The 20023-nt window shown below is 34.1% G+C and overlaps 1 protein-coding gene and 1 long non-coding RNA gene across 4 annotated transcripts in view; both read right to left on the reverse strand.

Annotated features, from left to right (window-relative positions):
* The window catches only part of LOC131424698 (uncharacterized), a 39194-nt gene extending 25990 nt beyond the window's left edge, over nucleotides 1–13204 (reverse strand). Inside the window, exons 1-2 of the long non-coding RNA XR_009228128.1 lie at nucleotides 5752–13204; nucleotides 1–5699 (exon numbers count right to left, since the gene is read on the reverse strand). The exon at nucleotides 1–5699 is cut by the window's left edge and continues 25990 nt beyond it. This is a non-coding gene — a long non-coding RNA (uncharacterized LOC131424698). The remainder of the gene's footprint in view (nucleotides 5700–5751) is intronic.
* Nkain2 (sodium/potassium transporting ATPase interacting 2) overlaps nucleotides 1–20023 on the reverse strand; it is a 979120-nt gene that overhangs the window by 862448 nt on the left and 96649 nt on the right. The window lies entirely within an intron of this gene.

Raw genomic sequence — 20023 nt, forward strand, 5'->3', positions numbered from 1 at the left:
GTGATATAGTTCAGTTGGTAGAGTGCTTGCCTCACATGCACAACCCCTTGGGTTCAATCCCCAGTATCACCAAAAATAAAAAGAAAAGAGAAATTTAAATGTTTGGTTCTCATTTGGGGAAATAGAAAAATCAAGCAGCTCCAAACATTTAACTGACCTCACACACAGGGAGATAATCTCAAAGAATTCATGCATGCATATGCCTGTATTCTTCCATGATATGTATGCATATGTACATACATAAAAGTTAATGATACATGTTACTGATATGAAGAATCTGTAGCATGCAACTCAGAATTATAAAATAATATTATGTATTGCAAATTTCATATAGCCAATTGATTTTTACACAATGATATTTTTAATTTTTTCAAAACTCATGGATTTGTAGCTAGATTAGGATTTTCCAGAGAAACAGAAGCAGAAGGATATAGACACAGCCCTTGCACTCATCTCTCTCTCTCCCCCTCCCTCTCTCTCTCTCTCTCCCCCCCACCATAAGGGAATGTATAATTTATTTTATTGTGTTTATATAATTTTATATTTAATAACAACCAGCTTACAAACATTCCTAAAATTTTAACCATCAGTTCTTGTGAGCTAATCCAGCTGGCTCCGGCAATTACTGCAGTCTTACTTTTCCTAAGAGTGGATGAAAATTTACAAAGATATCTTAATTCACTTGGAATTAAGAATTAACATTAATAAAACACAATGAACTCCTCCTGTAATGTGGAGCCTTATCAGTTATTAATACTTATCAGTTATTAATACTTATGAACTCTATCAGCTCCTTTCCTATGGGCAGGCTTTGATGAACAGACAGCATGGGGCTATGAAGGAATATAGGAAAGGAATGCAAATGGGGAATAAAAAATAGGCCCAAGAGCAGACTCTCACAGAAGCAAAATGTGATAAAACCAAAGTGTAGGTTAGGATCAGTCCTGCATATGTTGTTGTAGTTGCAAACATTGAGAAATTTCATTTGCTTGGTTTTCCTACAAATTTTCAGATAGTGCAAATTTATTTTGTTGAGTTTTTACCTACAAGATTCATTCTGTAGATGGCTTGTGATTTCAAGCTAAAATTAGGGGAAGTGTTCTTAGGATACTTCATATATACTTCAAAAAAGTACCTTTGCCTTTAGATGAAGCAAGCAGTATAGTCACAACCTAAGGCACATATTAATTTTTCTAGTACGTTATATCTATGCTAATGGAAAAATGAAAAAGCAATGAAATATGAGCTTTCTGTACTTGCTTTCAATTTATTAGAGTCTGTCTCTTAAAAAAACTTAACAGGAAGTTGCAAAGTCTGTCTTCAGAGAAAGGTTCTAAGAAGACTAATAAAAATGACAGACTTGAAAGTAAAAGTAAAAATAAAAGCTCCCCATGTTCTAATTTATAGCAGATCTTCAGTCTTCACACCCAGCAGGATATCAGGCCTTCTCTTGTTCAGCAACTTTACAAATTTAAAGAGTTTTATAGAGGATTGACCTATGGCATCTATATCGTGTCTCAAGTTCAGAGCCCAGAGATGATTGGTGTTAGTAATTTAAAGCTCTCTTTAGATAGACACATCCATACATAGATACAGAGATAATAGAAGAGGATAGACAGAGTTACTGACAGACACAGACAGATAGACAGACAGAGACACATACACAGGTATTTATCTACATTTCAATGCTCATCCTTCATGACAAGGTTAGCATCTAAAATGTTGTGAAGGACATAAACTCTTTTTTCAAATTTCCTGTCTTCATATTCACCCTTTCTTTTATCATCTTCTCCATTCTTCTATAACATACATTCATGTTCCCCCCAAGTTTACTACGGTTAATTCAGAACATCTAGTGCTCTGCAATTCTAATTCTTTGATGGTTCCATACCCATCTCAAACCACACGTGACCGAGATGAGTTCTCCTTGTTTGGCATTTGTCTTTTCAATTCTCAGCAGCAAACTTTTTTCCAGAGGTGCTTAGAGATGATCCATGCCCCTGTGCCATGCAAGTTCTTTGTATTAAAAGAACTTTGGGAAATTAAACCTCAATCAATGAACAAATACATAGTGGAGTAGAGTCCTAAAATCCTAAAATGTTATCAGGAAACACAAGGTCATCAAAACATCAATATTACTATGCAGAAAATACGGGTTGTATAATCAGATAAATTTGGAGATTAGTAGGTTAAAGTACATCAAATTAGTTTTTGTCTTTCTAGAACCTAAAGTTGTTTTGTTTTGTTTTACTATGCTAAATACGCACTGTTTATCTCCAAGATAGAGATCAACTTGAAGTGATTCCACAATCAAGACTGATTGTGGAATTTGGCTTGCAGTATATTTTTGAAGAAATGTTTTATGCAGGGTATGCACCCCAGGCAAGAAGTGGGCATTATATGGTCTAGTGAGTAGGTTTTCAGGGAGCTGGAGTGGGTGTTGCTGGGCAGTGGGAAGACAAAAGACACATTAAAATAGCATCCAGGAAATGAAGTGACACATGGGGTTAAAAAAAGAAAGGCAAATAGGAAAAAGACATGAAGAAAAAATACTGGCACTATGGACACATTACCCACAAGAAGAATGCATTTTCCTGGGAGAACTGCTTCCAAAGAGCTTGGTGTATGTCAACCTTTTTGCATTAAGAGTAAGCTTCTGCATTTTGCAAGAGTTTAAACATTACACATTGTCTCATCCAAATATGAGTCACCTTCAAATATATGTCTTCTAACCTGAACTGGATGCTTTTTTGAGCAGCAGTGATTCTCATACCTTAGAATACATATCAATCACATGGAGAACTATTTAAAATGCAGTCATAGACTGTCACTTCCCCCGAGCTTTTGATTCTGTAAGTTTGCAAGGGGTTTGGGAAGCTTATAGAGGTTTCACTGCCAAAAACTAACCAACAGACACAGAACACAAAAAAAAAATTAGAAAGCAGAATCAATTTCTTCCTAAATTAGAGAAATTTCATAAGCTCTAGAGTTTTTAAGGAAGAAATCTAAGTCTTCTACAGCCTTTTTCTCATCTCTTGCTGATATCACAATGTGTTTCTCTCTGCTCTTTCTACCTCAACCCTGAGATCTCGAGTACAGCAACTGAGCTGCAGTTTAGGGCATGGAGGCCTGTGAGACACAAAGCCTGCCTTTGTACCCTCACTCTAACACTTACTATTGTGTAACACCTGCCAAATCACAAAACCCTCAATTGTATCTTCTGTAAACTGGGTATGACTCAGACAGAAATTAACCTGGAGGGCTGAATGTGGGTTCTGTCTCCCACAAATTCACATGTTCAAGCTACCTTCAATGTGGCCATTTTTAGAGATGTGGCCTCTAAAGAAGTAAGCAAAGTTAAAAATGAGGTCATAAAGGTTGGGCCCTGACCCCTTAGGATTATGTCCCACATAGGCAGAAACACTGGAAAGCTTGTAATCATTGGCACAAAGAGGAGAGCCTGTGAGAACACCATAGGAATGGAGCCATCTGAAGCAGGAAGGCCCTTGCCAAAGCTCAGTCATGCCAGCACCCTAACCTTGAACTTCCAAACTGCCAAAATCTGAGAGACTTTACAATGGTGTAAGTTACTCATTCGGTGGCATTTTTCTGTGGCAGCCTAAGCAGCCTCATACAGAGGATTATTATAGGATGAAAAAAAGCTAAAGTAAGTAAAGCCATTTATAAAGCCCAAGGCCCTCAGTAAATATCAAGTATTGACCAATACTGTATGTCTTACAAAATCTTTATTTTAAAGATGGGAAGACATGATATTAATTGTATTTACTAAAGATTAATCTATAATTATGTCAAAATTCAGTTTTAGAAGAGAAATAACACCACATTCTTTTTTTCAGTAGCACTAAATACTTGTGAAAGAACAAAGCATTCCCTGAATTATTTCCAATATAGCCAGTAGAAATATTGGAATCTCTATTAGGTAAAACTTTGAAGCTACAAATAATGTTTCTATGAGAAAAGGGTAACAACCTCTTAAGAGACCATATTTAATTAAATGAAATATTTAATTAATGTCTTACTGGGTTATTCTACACCTTCAAAATGAACATCAATGAGCAGTTACCTACACAAGCCATCTATATAATGAAAATAATAGTGTTCTCTGTAGTAGGAGGTGTCTAATTACTTTTAAATACTATAAAGCATTTTTGAAAACAGCATTAATATCAAAATAGACTCAGAGAATGGCAGTTCATTAACAACAGGAGAGGTGAGTCATGACCTAATGTGATCTCTGCGTATAGCTCTCTATAGGAAAATGAGCATATCTAGCTTCCTTTGAGTTTCTTTTGTAACATCTGCATATCTTGTGCTCTCTGATCATTTCTAATTTAATGGATGATTGTAAGCACTATTAATTTTCATATTTCCTTGGTTTTAATCAATCCCTACAATGATCCCATTTTTGACCCCCAGTAAGTAATGTTAGGTGACACTGGAAGTATTTTAAGTTGACTGAGCATGTGATGCTCCCTCAAATCCAACCTCTGCAATACCATTTTAACCAAATTAGCCACCATATCTGAAAATGGACATATGAATATTGGCCTGAACTAGCAGGTGGGATGATACTGATTTGGTAACATCAGAAGCCTTGTATGGGGTGTCTAAGAACCTCAGAACTTGTACTATCAACAAATAAGAACAGCATATCTTTAATAATTAGCATTAAACAAAAGCACAGTATTTAATGAATTATTTAATAAATTTAGAAGACAAAACATGCAAAAGTCAATACAATGTTAGTTAAGAGACCAATTTGAATGCAATACCTTAACAAAAACAATAATACAACCTGTTTAAAGTAAAACAAATACATTTTAAATATAAAGAATAACTTGCAAATCTTCTAGTAACTCAAACTGAAATGTTCAGCATTGAATGAAATAATTTAATGTTTCCTAAATTATATTACTGCATACATGAAACACATATTATTACATACTATGAAACACATAAATTGCAGTACTAGACTTCCAATTCATGGTCATATTTTATATTAAAGATAAATTTCAGTTATCAGTTATTTAGTTCTTTCAAGACGATCTTTCAAACTGGAAAAAAATTAGTCACTTCAGTAACAAAAAATCTTTTAATCATTTTAATTATAATTATTAGGGGTAAATTATGGAGTTGGTTTGCTGAGCATTAAAAATATCTCCCTAAACTTTGATGAAAGGTTTCATGAGCTCTAATGATTCTAGACCATCCAGAAGGTTAAGCACATTAGTAGTCTTACTTAAGCATCTAATTTATTATGACAAAACTTGGACTATAGACTGTAATCCCAAACACAGGGTAAATTCAGTGAAAAATGCAAAATATCTGTTTGATACCCAAGTAGGAAAAATGTGTGTTTTTCAGGGTGGAAGAGCTAGATATTTCTATATGGCTATTTTACAGTATTACACAGGAAGCAGAGAACTTATAACTGTAAACTATCTCATATTCCTAAGGACTATTTAATTAGGGGCTTGACCTTTGCATTTCAAATGCTTTACCTCAACCTTTATATATCTTTAAAAATGACGTACATGGGCAGAATCAGAAGAAAGGTTTCAGACAGTTCACAGTTTTATAAGTACATATGACATGCTTTGTTATAAAGTTAGACATTCTAAAAATACATATATAATGGAACCTATGTTGAGAGCCACAGCCAAAGGGGCCCCAGCAAACTTCCAGCTGCTGGCAGCTGGAAGTTTGCTGGGGCCTCCAGCTGCCAGCAACCTATGCCTACAAAATGAGAATATGGCAACCTACATAGTCTGATCAATATTTGGGCTAAATATAAACATTATTTTAAACTAAAAACTAATTTTTATTGCTGTTTCCCATATAAAATATTTATATGATTCAGATTTTCATGTTCAAATATTTCTTTTTAGATTAATTTATTGTTTTTTTCTTTAAAGCTGCTGGTTGCCTCTTACAAAATGATGCAATGGTAGAGGTCATTTTGCCAGATGTAAAGAACATAGAAAGCAGTTGTTGAAGGAAAAAAATACAGATTTTGAATACAATTTTAATCCTAATCTGACCATAAAGTGGTTATTAGAAGAAAAAAATAAGGAAACAATGAACATTGTTTAATATTATAAACAAGAAAATAAATATAAAATCATTTCTAGTTTATTTTGTTTTCAGGGAGTGTTATTCATAGAAACTGTAATTCAAGGACTTTGAACATAAAACTTAATGATATTCTTTTTTCCATTCAATTAATGATAAAAATTGTGATTCCCCAAGAAAAGAAGGCAACAGTTCAACCCTATCTTGCTTTGGGATTCTTGTTTTTTCAAAATCACTTTAATAATTTCTTAATATACTATAGAATAAAAACTCGTAACAGGACATTAGATTGCCAGTTCCTTTGGAATGGGTGGTGTGTACCAATCAAAGTTCATCATTGTTTTTGACATTTAGCAAGTGGTCAGCCAATCTGTTTTAATATTTTGGCTGTATTTTGCCACTAGGCAAAGTCAGTGTTTCAGTCTTAGCTAGATGCATTTCTAAGGTTCACTTTCATCATGTGTGAAATGAAGGGAAGAGAATAAATGGCCTCTGTAGTTCTCTAACTCTAAAACCATATTCTACATAATCAAATTCTATAATAAAAACTATAGAACACTAAAGAAAGAAATTGAAGAAGACCTTAGAAGATGGAAATATCTCCCTTGCTCTTGGATAGGAAGAATTAATAAAAGGGATATACTACTAGAAGTACTATGTAGATTTAATGCAATTCCTATTAAAACCCCAATGATATTCTTCGTAGAATTAGAAAAGCAATCACGAAATACAATTGAAAAAATAAGAAACCCAGAGTAGCCAAAGCAATCTTTAGCAAGAAGAGTGAATCAGGAGGCATCACAATACCAGACCTTAAACTATACTACAGAACAATAGAAACAAAAACAGGATGGTATTGGGACCAAAATAGACATGTAGACAAATGGTACAGAGACAAATGTACATAAATATGATTATCTCATTCTAGAGAAAGGTACAAAAAACATACATTGGAGAAAAGATAGCCTCTTCAACAAATCCTACTGAGAAAAGTGGAAATCCATATGTAGAAAAATGAAATCAAACCTCTCCCTCTCATGCTGCACAAAACTCAATTCAAAATGGATCAAAGATCTAGAAATTAAACCAGATACCCTGTGCCTAATAGAAGAAAAAACAGGCCTAAATCTTCATCATGTGGACTTAGGACCTGACTTCCTTAACAAGACTTCTAAAGTGTAAGAAGTAAAATAAAAAATCAATAAATGGGATGGATCCAAGCTAAAAAGTTTCTTCACAGCAAAGGAAAAAATCAATAATGTGAAGATAGAGGCTACAGATGGGAGAGAAAAATCTTTATAGCACACACCTCAGATAGAGTATTAACCTCTAGGATACATAAGGAACTCAAAAAACTTAAAAACCAAAAACCAAATAACTCAATCAATCAATGGGCTGAAGAACTGAACAGACACTTCTCAGAAGAAGAAATACAATTGTCTGACAAACATATGAAAAAAATGTTTAATATCTCTAGCAATTAGAGAAATGCAAACTAAGATTTCATCTCACTCTAGTCAGAATGGCAATTATCAAGAATATAAGCAATAATAGGTTTTGGTGAGGATGTGGGGGAAAAGATAGAATCATATATTGCTGGTAGGACTGTAAATTGGTGCAACCACTCTGGAAAGCAGTATGGAGATTCCTTAGAAAACATGGAATGGAACGACTATTTGACCCAGATATAAACATTATTAAAATAGCCAGTTAACTGAATTTGTCTTCTGTCATCTACTGATATGACTAGTGTTTTGTTGTAAGAAAGAGCTGAAAAGTACAATTAAGGATTTTATATGATAGCAAAACATATTCTCAAACTAGTAGTTATTTTATATTCATTATGAGCCTTTTTTTCCAGATGAGGCAAACCTTATAAGTATTGCCCTCAATATAAATAATTGTTACCAAAACAAATAGATCTGATATCCAAAAATATATAAAACTTAGACTATTAAAGGTAAAGTCAGTTTTAATTAGTGGAGAATAAGAAGTGTAGAATATTTTTAAAATTTAGCAATTATTCACAAGTGCATTATAAAAATCAAATCAGTGGCCAAAAGAACCTGCTGAACATGCTGAAATAGTTAAACCTTACAAACACTGCTTTACAGTTTACACTCAACCCCCCCACCTGCTTTCTCTTTGCAACAAGCAAATATTTAGAGTAATGTTTAGAGTAAGCAGAGCAGGAAACAGATTCAGTAAGATAATTAATTGCTCAGCTTCACAGGGTTAGGAAGTAGCAGTGCCCAACTGAATATATAAGGTATCTGACTCAAAAATGGTAAGATACATTTTTAATTAAAAGTACTTCCAAACCATTATTAAACTCCTCAAAGGCAATTTAAAAAATAAGAATTACTATGGTCACACTATTTTTCATGCTAAACTTTTCTTTACTTCACCTCAGTGAAGTAAATTTAACCCATTCCATTACAGTAATTATCAATTTTTTAAATAAGTAACCATCCAACACTTATTCTATACCAGTTGATGTGCAAATGGCTAGCTATACTGTTGTAAATAGAAAGGATTCCAACCTTTATGAAGCTTATTGTGACCAAAACATACTCTGCTTGAATTAATAAAGGATGAGTCATATTTCCACTAGAACACACACACACAAGGCCCTGATTAGGCCTGAGTCCTTAAAGATGGCCATATTTGAAGTGACAATTGATGTGTGAAATGAAGGAGAAGCCAAGAGAAGCTAGGCAGGGTGGAAAGAATACACCAGGCAGGAGAAACAATTCCATGTGCAAAGGGCCTGCAGAGGAGGAAGAAGGGGCTCTACCTTCAAAGCATCAAATGCAGGACAATGTCATCAGTGGGAAGAGTCAGCACACAGATAAGACTCAGTAGGTGAAAGGACTGATCATGTATGGCCTCACAGCTGTTCTTAAGGACATTAGGCTTTTCTTGTGAAGTAGTCTCAGAATCATTTCAAGCAAGTGGGTGTGGGAAGGTCAGACCTGCATGTCAGAAACCCTTCAGTTTTCCAGGTAGAAAACAGAGACAAAAAGCTATATGCCAAAACAGAGGAAAGATAATGTTAACATTGTCAAGAATGACAATGGTATAGACAGAGAGCAGATTCAAGATGGATTTAGGAAGTCAATCAAGAAGGCCTAGTGATAGTTCCACATAGTGGGTAAAGAGAGAGTCAGGATAGTGAGATTTTACTTAATTAGAAAATAAAGAAAAAAAAAAACAACTAGCATGTATTCATAGGACATCTGTATTCACAAAAGCTAATTGATGATTCAGGTTAATTACTGTTCTCCACCTGTTGAGTTTCTGACATAATTTCCATAAGCATAATTCGGCAACACAACAATGGCAGAGGCTGTCATACTAAAATGAATTGCTAACATATGCAATTAAAATAAATGTCTATGAGATGTAACTGTCAAAATAGTAATTATGACTTAGTGAGCTAGAAGCAGTTTGAAAACTTCTTTGAAATTAAATTCCTGTCCTCTATAAAGACTCATCACATTCCAAACCAAGATTTTTTTTCCTTAAAAGAAAAGAAGAAGAAGAAGAAGAAGAAGAAGAAGAAGAAGAAGAAGAAGAAGAAGAAGAAGAAGAGAAGGAGGAGGAGGAGGAGGAGGAGGAGGAGGAGGAGGAGGAGGAGAAGGAGGAGGAGAAGGAGGAGGAGGAGGAGGACAAATTTCTTATTACTGCATATTCATCATGATTCAGATAAACTTAGTACATAACTGGGTACTTCTTTTAGTAGTTTAATGACTTACACATCAGGTTCACTTGAAATGTATTTCATTTTTGAAAAACAGTGAAGAATAAACCACTTCCACTTTTTAAAATTCATGCATAACATTCATTACATGTAAACAAGTTTTGTAAAGTAAGATCACCCCACCAAACCCCAAGCTAGAACTTGGAATGAGTGTATTAAAAAGAATTCACTAAGCAAACCATTTGGTGTGGCAAAGTGTAAAAACAAAATAGGATATACAACACAATCAAGAGTGCCAGATATACTTCTTTGTTTGGTTGTGCTAGCAAGAGACAAAATACCTTCTTAGGTAAATAATCAGAGTATTCTATAAAAAATACTCCTCAAAAAGAAATGTTTTGCAGTATGCTTCTAGTAAATCTTAAGGAGGAGTCATATTTCATCAATTCTGAGACTCAGATTTCATTAGTAGTAGTAGTAGTGGTGGTGGTGGTGGTGGTGGTGGTGTGGTAGCATTTATATTTTAACATCTCTGAAATCAAATGTCTCTGCAATAGATACCATCTCACAAAGTTTGTGAAAACATTCAAGGGACAGTCTTTACATAGTTGCTCTACCTGCTCTTGATGGTAGCTAATCCAACTGTCTTCCTCCTGGCTAAGCCAGAAGCATTGTACGTACAGCCTGTGCTGAGTTTACCAACTGTTTAAAATTTATTCTCATCACTGAAATAAAAACTCATTGCTTACACGAAAAGGCATGGCAACAAAGGACAGGATATAAATTTGGTCTTGGTAAAACACTCTTCAATGAAGAAATAACCATGATTAGTAATATTTATGAAAGCAACAAACAGGTGGAAAGATATCAATGATTAGATGAAGCTGTGTAATGTTTTTGTTACTGACCAAAAGAATTGACTGCCATGAAGAAAAAAACTTGCCTAATCCCTCATAATGGCTGAAAAAAAATGTTTCAAAACAATAAGGGAGAGGGACAGATGTGATGGTTCATGCATTGTGTGATGATAGTATCATTAATGAAACAATCATAATTTTAAGATTTTTTTTCCCTTTCGTAGTGGTATGTAAAATGATGGTATATCTTAATGTTACACTAGATTTCAGGGTAATAAGGTTATGAAAGAGCCATGAAATGACAGATGGAATATGAAGGTTCTATTCCCTGTTCATTAAATAATGATCTTGGAAACCATGAGTCAGTCTGTTAACTTATTTGGGTTCCAATTTCATCATCTGTAAAATGGAAATGGTGTGCTAGATTATTACTAAGGAGCTAGTTCTATGATATTATAATAGGTTGATTATCTCTATGGAATATTAGATTAAACAGAGTTATATTTTAAATTGATCATTATATATTTTGTTAATTTTAAATACTTGCAATAAATTTAGCTTAAAGCATACAAAGAAGAAAACTTGATTCACTTAAATTTGAATTCATTCCAAACCCCAATTACCATAAAAGTAATTACCATTTTTTCTATAAATTTTATATTTAAGATTTTAAAAGTAAGACATTAAAGCAACTGTATGAATAGTAGAAAGGAGCAGGTAGTAAGTAAAATGCTGGGTAAATGCAGATTTGGTCCAATATTTTACATCCTTGAGACTATTTAGAAACCACCATTGTTATTTTTAATTGGTTCTTTTTAGTTAAATATGACAGAATTAATTTTGATATAATTGTACAAGTATAGAATATATCTTATTCTAGTTAATGCAACATTTTTTTGGATGTACATTATGGTGGAAATCACTATGGTGTATTCATATAAGTACATCATAGGGAGATTGTTTTGGATTAATTCTACTATTATTCCTTTTCCTATCCTCCTTCATTTCCCTTCATTCCCCTTTGTCTAATCTACTAAATATACATTCTTCTCTCCTCCCCCTTATTGTGGGCTACTTCCACATATCAGCAAAAATATTTGACCTTTGGGTTTTTGGGATTGGCTTATTTCATTTAGTATAATAGTCTCTAGTTCCAACCATTTACTTGCAACAGTCATAAAGTCATTCTTCTTTATGGCTGAGTAATGATCCATTGTGTGTATATACCACCATTTCTTTGTTTATTTGTTGAAGGGCATCTAGATTGGTTCCATATCTTAGCTATTATGAATTGAGCTGCTATGAACATTGGTGTGGCTGCATCACTGTACTATTCTTATTTTAACTCCTTTGGATATATGCCAACGAATGGGATAGCTGAGTCAAATGGTGGTTCCATTCCTAGATTTTTCAGAAAACGCCATATTGCTTTCCAGTGTTGCTGGTGGGACTGCAAATTTGCACCAATTTGCAGTCCCACCAGCAATGTAGGAGTGTACAGTTTTCCCCACATTCTTGCCAATATTTATTGTCACTCGTATTCTTCATAATTGCCATTCCGACTGCAGCGGGATGACATCTCAGTGCAGTTTTAATTTTCATTTCTCCTAATTGCTAGAGACGTTGAACATTTTATCATATATTTGTTGACTATTCGTATTTCTTCTTCTGAGAAGTGTCTGTTCAGTTCCTTTGCCAATTTACCAATTGGGTTATTTGATTTTTTGGTACTACATTTTTTGAGTTTTTTCTTATATAGTGGAAATTAATTCTCTATCAGAGGTACAGGTGAAAAGATTTTCTCCCATTCTGTAAGGCTCTCTCTTTGTGTTCTTGATTGTTTCCTTTTCTGTGAAGAAGCTTTTCAGTTTGAAATCATTCCATTTATTGATTTTACTTCTTGTTCTTTAGGCCCATAATAGCAAAAGAAATCCTTAGCAAGAAAAGCAAAGCAGGAGACATCACAATTCTAGATCTTCAATTATGCTACAAGAGCTACAGTAACAAAAACAGCATGGTACTGGCAACAAAGCAGGCAAAAAGGCCAAGACACAGAAAAACCCACAAAAATACAGTTACCTCATACTTGATAAAGGTGCCAAAAACATACATTGGAGAAAAGATAGCCTCTTCAACAAATGGTGGTGGGAAAACCTGGAATTCACATGCAGTAGAATAAAATTTAACCCCTATCTCTCACCCTGGACAAAACTCAACTTAAAGTGGATCAAAGACTTAGAATTCAGCCCAGAAACCCAGTTCCTACCAGAAGAAAATGTAGGCCCAACGCGCCAACATATTGGCTCAGAAACTGACTTTCTCAAGGAGACACCTCTGTTCTTTTTTTTTTTTTTAATTTGTTCTAATTAGTTACACAGGACAGTACAATGATCTTGACATATCATACATTTGAATCAGATGGGATATAATTTCTCATTTTTCTGAGTGTACAGGTTGCAGAATCACATTGGTGTTGCAGTCACATATATACCCACAGCAATAATAATGTCTATTTTATTCTGCTGTCCTTCCATTCCCCCCTTCCCCTCTCCTCCCCTCCCATCACTTCTCTCTACACAATCTAATGTGACCCACTTCTTTTTTTCTTTGTTTTTCCCCTCACATCGTCATACCTGTATTCTGTATAAGGAAGGGGATCTCCTTCCCTCTTCCATGCAATTCCCGTTCTCCCTCCCTTTCCCTCCCACCTCTGTTCCCTATCTAGAGGTAATTTTCTTCTCATGCTCTTCCTCCCTACCCCGTTTTGAGTCACCTCCCTTATATCATTTGTTTTTTGGGGGGATTGGCTAACTTAGCATAATCTGCTCTAATGCCATCCATTTCCCTGCAAATGCCATGATCTTGTTATTTTTTAGTGCCGAGTGATATTCCATTGTGTATAAATGCCACATTTTTTTTTTTTTATCCATTGAAGGGTATCTAGGTTGGCTCCACAGTCTAGCTATTGTTCTTAATAAAAGATTAGATGCAACAGATCACTGTTAGCTTGACTGCCATAAATAAAAGAGCCAATCAGTTTGATTGTAACTTTAGCTTAAAATATGCTTGTCTTTGAGTCTTTGGAAAAATTGTTATAAATGCTTTCTAAATGCTGTGGTATATATGGGGTAACAATATTCAGTTCACTAGAATATTTATTGAACCTGAAAAGTGTGTGATCCAATAATTGTGAATAAATGAAAAATTACTGTAAAGTTGTAAAATCTTACAATCAGATAAAAACTTTCCATGGAAACCAAGCAAAGGGAACATGTCAATTTGACTGAAGTCCCATTTACCACAGAGAGGTACTATGTGAGATGATGCATATCTAAGGAGACTATACCCTGGGCAAAGGTAAGCATTTTAGCTTTGCTTAAAAAGTGGTGCGAAGGAAGGTGAAAAATTTCACTAGACTATAATTTGTTAAAATCACTGAAGAATTATGAAAAGGCCAGAAAAATATTTTAAAAAGTAACTTGAAGACACAAGATCAAGAGATACTCCACAGAACTATTGATTATTATTTATTTCAAAAAATACTTTAGACTGATTCTTTCTCATGATTGACTTTTCATTGCAGTATTTTTATCGTTGCCATAGACAGATGAATATTACAAGCACCTACCATGCATAATAGGTACTTGTAATAAAATTTCATTTTCTTCAAAAGGCAGAAAACAATACAAAATCAATCTTAATTGTGTATTGTATGTGATATAAATGTTAAACTTTCAATATTAGATTGATATATATATATATATATATATATATATATATATATATATATCCCAAGTTTAGTAAAATATTAATAACACTATTATGTATCACAACACATATTAATTCAGTCTGGATTAAATATGTTCATTTTTTATTGTATACTACTTTTTTATTTGTTGTTTTTAGACATACATGACAGTAGGGTATATTTGGACATATTATACACACATGGAATGCAACCCATTCCAATCTGGATCCTATTCTTTTGGTTGTACATGATGTGGAGTTACACTGGTCATGTATTCATATATGAACACAGGAAAGTTATGTCCGATTCACTCTACTGTCTTTCCTATTCCCACCCCTCTCCCTTCCCTTCATTCCCCTTTGTCTAATCTAATTAACTTCTATACTTCCCCTCCCTACCCTCTCTAATATATTCATTCTTAAGGTCATACAATTTAGAAAATTTTATTGGTAAAATGGACACTTTTCCATTTCTGTTGCTTCCCCTATGTTCTCTTTCTCTTTATCTGAATCAAAAATATGTACCTTAGGAGCCATGTTAGTTAAGAACCATGTTAGTCTTGTTCCTCATGTTCCCCAAAGCAATCTCAGTCCTTAGTGCAGAGTAGTTATGTAAGGAGTCAGGTATCTGAGTCTCTCTCATTTCTGGCATGTAGGGAAAGCAGAAGCACAAACTGCCCTTTTGTGTTGAACTATCTTTACAAGGGTGTTTGTAAACAACCTTGTAAGACAAGAGTTTCACAGCTTTTTTATTTTGACTTTTTTTTTTGATTGTTTACTATAATAAAGATAATGACTCTCTACAGAACAGAGCAAATTCAAGCAGATTTGCATTTTGCCGGCTATAAAAGATTCAGGTTTCCTGAGCTCCTGGTTCCCAGCTGTGATATGAACCAACTGTGTTCATTGTTCTGGCCCCCCTTCATGTCAACTCCAAAGGACTTGGAGGGACAGTGAAGTCCAAGCTTCTTGATGTGCACTGAGTAAAAAAATGTCTTTGTTTCTTATATGGGAGTATCATGTTTTCTGACAGTATATGCCATAAAATCCATGGCATGCTAAACTGTTAGCCTGAAAGTGGGGTAAAAATCTCAAAACTTCATACTCCTTATAGAATCCAAACATTTTTTTTTTGCAAAAGAAAGAAATTTTCCTAGCAATTCATCCATTTTCTAAGTATTTTTCAAGATCACAAAGAGTAGTTAGCCTATTCTATGTATAATTCTTCCTAAATATATAAATAATAATAATTTATATGATTATTATGACTATTGTTTTCTAAAATGTGTAACTGTCAGTCATTTAAGCTTAGAAGGATTAAGATTTACAGGACTATCCAACAAGACATCAACAAACCCATCCATTTTCCTCCTCACTCTCAGTTAACTACTTAAACTTATACACAGTGAGGGAGAGATTGACTAAAAATTTCAGAAGGAGTCTTGTTAATCAACATCTGTTTTAGTCAGCTTTTGTGTCTCTGTGGCCAAAACCCCTGACAAGAACAACTTGGAAGGTAAGTTTATTTTGGCTCATGGTATCAGAGATCTCAGTCCCTGGACTGCCAACTCCACTGCCCTGTGCCCAAGATAGGGCAGAACATCACAGGAGGAAGGATGACAAGACTGAAGTTGCTGCCCTCTTGTCAACAAGGAAGCACAGCAAGAGAGGCGAAGGGGCCACAGAAAAGATGAACCCCTCCAGGCCCCCAGTGACCTAAATCCTCCAGCCTCGCCCCACCTGCCTACAGTTATACCCAGTTTGTCCATTCAAATTAGAGTGCACTGATTAGGTTACAGCTCTCACAATTCAATCTCTTCACTCATGAATAATACTGCATGAACACAGAAGATTTGGGGAACATCTCATATCCAAACCATAACAAGCACCAAGAGAAATCCTTTAGAATGTCATTTCGTAACTGTTAAAACAAGTATCTGTCAGGTTGGGGAAATGTTCACTAAATGATGTCTATTTACTTAATTACAGATCCCCGCCATACACTGCACACACCATATACAAACCATTTGAACAAAAGTATTCTATCTCACATTTAAGATGTACCTGTGCATTGTGAGAAACCATTAAGGCAACCAGAACATTGCAAGATTGTGAGCAGGTAACCAATAGATAAGTCTCTGTGTTAATGATAATGGCCGAACACTGTACTTGAAATAGGCAGGTGATAGACAAGTGATCAGTTTTAAAGATGACAAGAATGCAAAGATAAGGAGGGCACTGAACCTTGATAACCTGTTGATACTTTTATAAACTTCCATTATGGACCCAATCTGTTAGGAAAAAGAAAAAGGTGTCAAAATTCAGTCCCTTCATCAGATACAGTGAGTTAGTTGTTGCTTTTTCTTATTTTAATTTTACTTTATTTTTCTTGGTACCAGGGATTGAACCCAGGGGTGCTTAGCCACCAAGTCACATCCCTAGCCCTTTTATTTTTTTTTATTTTGAAAAAGGGTACCCCTAAGTTGCTTTGGGCCTTGCTAAATTGCTAAGCCTGGCTTTCAACTTACGATCCTCCTGCTTCAGCCTTCCCAAGTCACTGGGATTGCAGGCTTGTTTCGCCATGCCCAGCTTCTTATTTTGTTATAGAAAATTCCACATAACGGATTAGAGTAGCTTCACACAATTTAATGGTAAAACCATTAGCTGATGATTTTCAATGCAAGGGATTTAATCTTATTGATAGATGTAAATAAATTAGTGTTTATTAGCCAAGTTTGAAGCTAACTATGTAAATTAAATTTCTAAACTTTGATTATATCTCTAAATATTCCCGATATCCAATATATCAAGATGATTAGGTATTCCATGTGAATTCTATCTTGAAACTTAACTGGAATCCTGATGTTTTGTGGTAAGCAGAACAAAACTCAAGAGGACTGTAGGCAATTCCCATGGAGGGAGCGGTTAGTTTAAAAGAAAATAAATAAATGATATTGACAGTTGTCAGAGTCAACCTTCTCTCTTTTTATCTGGTACACAGTAAAACCATGGGCCATTCTTAATGACTTCTATATAAAAAAGGCCATGCTAACCTTTGATGCTGAATATTGTAACAGAATATCAAACAGAAACCTTGATTCTCTTCATCATTTAATATTTAGTATTTCTTCAGGTAACTAAATAAAATCCATTCCCTCTTGTTTTGGCAGGCATTTAAAACTGAAAAGAACTTCCTACATCAGCAGTAAAATAAGTTTAGATTCAGCGCTCCTCCATCTATGTTACATGGTCTGCTGCAAAGAATAAGGATAACAATCAGGAAATAGTGAATGTGGCAGGCATTTTGTGACAAACATCAGTTGCATGGTTTCACATTAGCTGTTCAAACAGCCATCAGAGGATAATGACTTTCAGTCACTATCAATCAATAAATTATTCAGCTGCAATTTCCCATAATTCATTGCTATTACTACCAGTAATCAAGTTGTCTCCTTTGTTCCTAGAAATTAAGCTTGAACTAAGCAATATGACTAATTACCAGTTAGTCTTCAATAGTTCCTCCAATAATTTGCAACGTTGGACATTAACTATGTTAGTAATAGATGAAGGCGCTATATTTTTAAGTCATGGTGAATTGCTAATTGCACTCATATTATTCACCCTACTATCAGTAAAGGGCATTATGCTGCCTAGATGAAGCTAGATTAAAATCAATTAAAAAGATGAGCTGGTTTTGTTTATCATGTATTTTTATAATTTACCTGACAGCTGTTTCCTCAGTACTACTGAAGAATGCATATGAAGAAGATATAACCCCTTTGAAAAAACTGACGCTTCTTAAATCTCTTTTTGGAATATATTATCTGCAAACAGTATTTTTAAATTAATTCTGTAATCTTAGGATTCAAGATGGCACTAAAAACTTTCTGATCTTGCAGATTTTGTACTAATGCTTAACTAGGATTAATTGAATGGCTAGAAATCAATGTTTTGATATCAATCCAATAGTAGGCTAATTGTACTTTATAGGAATGGTATTTAATATGAAAACAGTCAAGAAACATATTAACATTAACAATGTATACAATGAAGTCATTGAAGGACCAATCTCTTAACAGATGTATGAATTCCTGCTATAAGAAAAAGAAAATGAAACATTCTTGGTAGCCTTTTTAACTTTTCTGTTTCTGGGGAGGAGGGTAGTGCCCAATTCAGAGGCATAGAGGCAGTATAAATACAAAAACTTCCAAATCTACAGGCCACTCACTTCCATATTATCAAATCCATCTACTCCCAAGTAAGGTTGCTTTGTAAATAATTGGCAGCTCCCAAATGTGTGTCTGTATAGGGAACTCACTAATTGGCTTACACTTTTCCCAATAGTCACCTTTTATAAGGCCATATTTGAACCTGACTTACCAATTGATAAATTGTGTCCTTCAATATTTAAATTGTTTGTCTCCCTTCTACATTACCAAATATTAATGCAAGGCTGCTTTTACAGAGACACACAGACTATTATCTAGTTTTATTTTGCTAAAATTTGTCTAAAAACTCATTACAAAAATACTTTATTTAACATAACCAAGAACCATACTAAGAAAAGTAGTATGAGCCTCACTTAAAAGTCTTCATATCTCAGGGTTAAAAAAAAATACACCTAATAAAAGATTTAATTTATCTCCTTTTCTAAATTTTGAAAATTATCAATTAATTATATTTCAGAAAATCTTACTTTACAACTATTACAATAATAGGCCATTGTTTATAATTTGAAAATGAATAAAAGTCCCCATTGAAAGCCATGAAAGATGCCCACTACACAGAAACAGAATTGTTTAATGTTTCAACATTTCCCATTTCCACTTTCTTTGTAGAAAAGAGACTGATATGCAGAGGTGGCAGAAAGAGAAATGTCTACTACAGACTTACCTGTGACCCATAAAAAAATAATGTTTCATTTTGTGGCAGTAATTGGAATCTTAGATTAATAAGATAATTCCCTAATGAAACTGGTGGGAGCAGGGACTGAAAGAAATGCTAGTTGTACTGAGTCACATATTTCAGAAGTTATGAAACATTTTTAAAAACTTCAAGAAATATTATATTGAATCGCATCGATAAATATAAAGGTTTCTGAAACTTCAAATGTAGATATTTCATGGAAAATAATCCTAAGAAGAAAATAATGAAATCACAAAAATTCAAACAAAAGCTATTTCACTAGCTACTTTCTAACAAACTCAGCACAAAAAAAAAAAAAAATATGGCCTTTTAAAAAAAGGGGCTAAAGATCAAAACAAGAAATAAACAAATTAAAATTAGAAGCTAGTGGTTATTTAAGGGAAATTGTAGTTCAAATTTAACTGACATTTATTTAAGAATAGTAGGAAAATGATATTAAAATTTAAAGACATGACTTTTACAGAAGTAAATCACTAGAAAAAGCAATGGCTTTCTAGTCTATAAGACACAGGGATGTCCTCTGGACATATCATCCCTGTACATATGAGATGATTTAATGTTAAAACTTACTAGATCAAAAGTTTAATCTCTCAGTTGCTATTTTGCTTCTGTTGTCTTAAAATCTCAGTGTAAATCAAACATAAAAGTAAAAATTATAGATATACCTTTTAATTAAGGGAGCTATCTTAAATATTAC

The sequence above is a fragment of the Marmota monax genome, unplaced genomic scaffold (genome assembly GCF_021218885.2).
Source record: "Marmota monax isolate L192 unplaced genomic scaffold, Marmota_monax_Labrador192_F-V1.1 WCK01_AAM20220418_F8-fsc00198, whole genome shotgun sequence".
Taxonomy (NCBI): Eukaryota; Metazoa; Chordata; class Mammalia; order Rodentia; family Sciuridae; genus Marmota; species Marmota monax.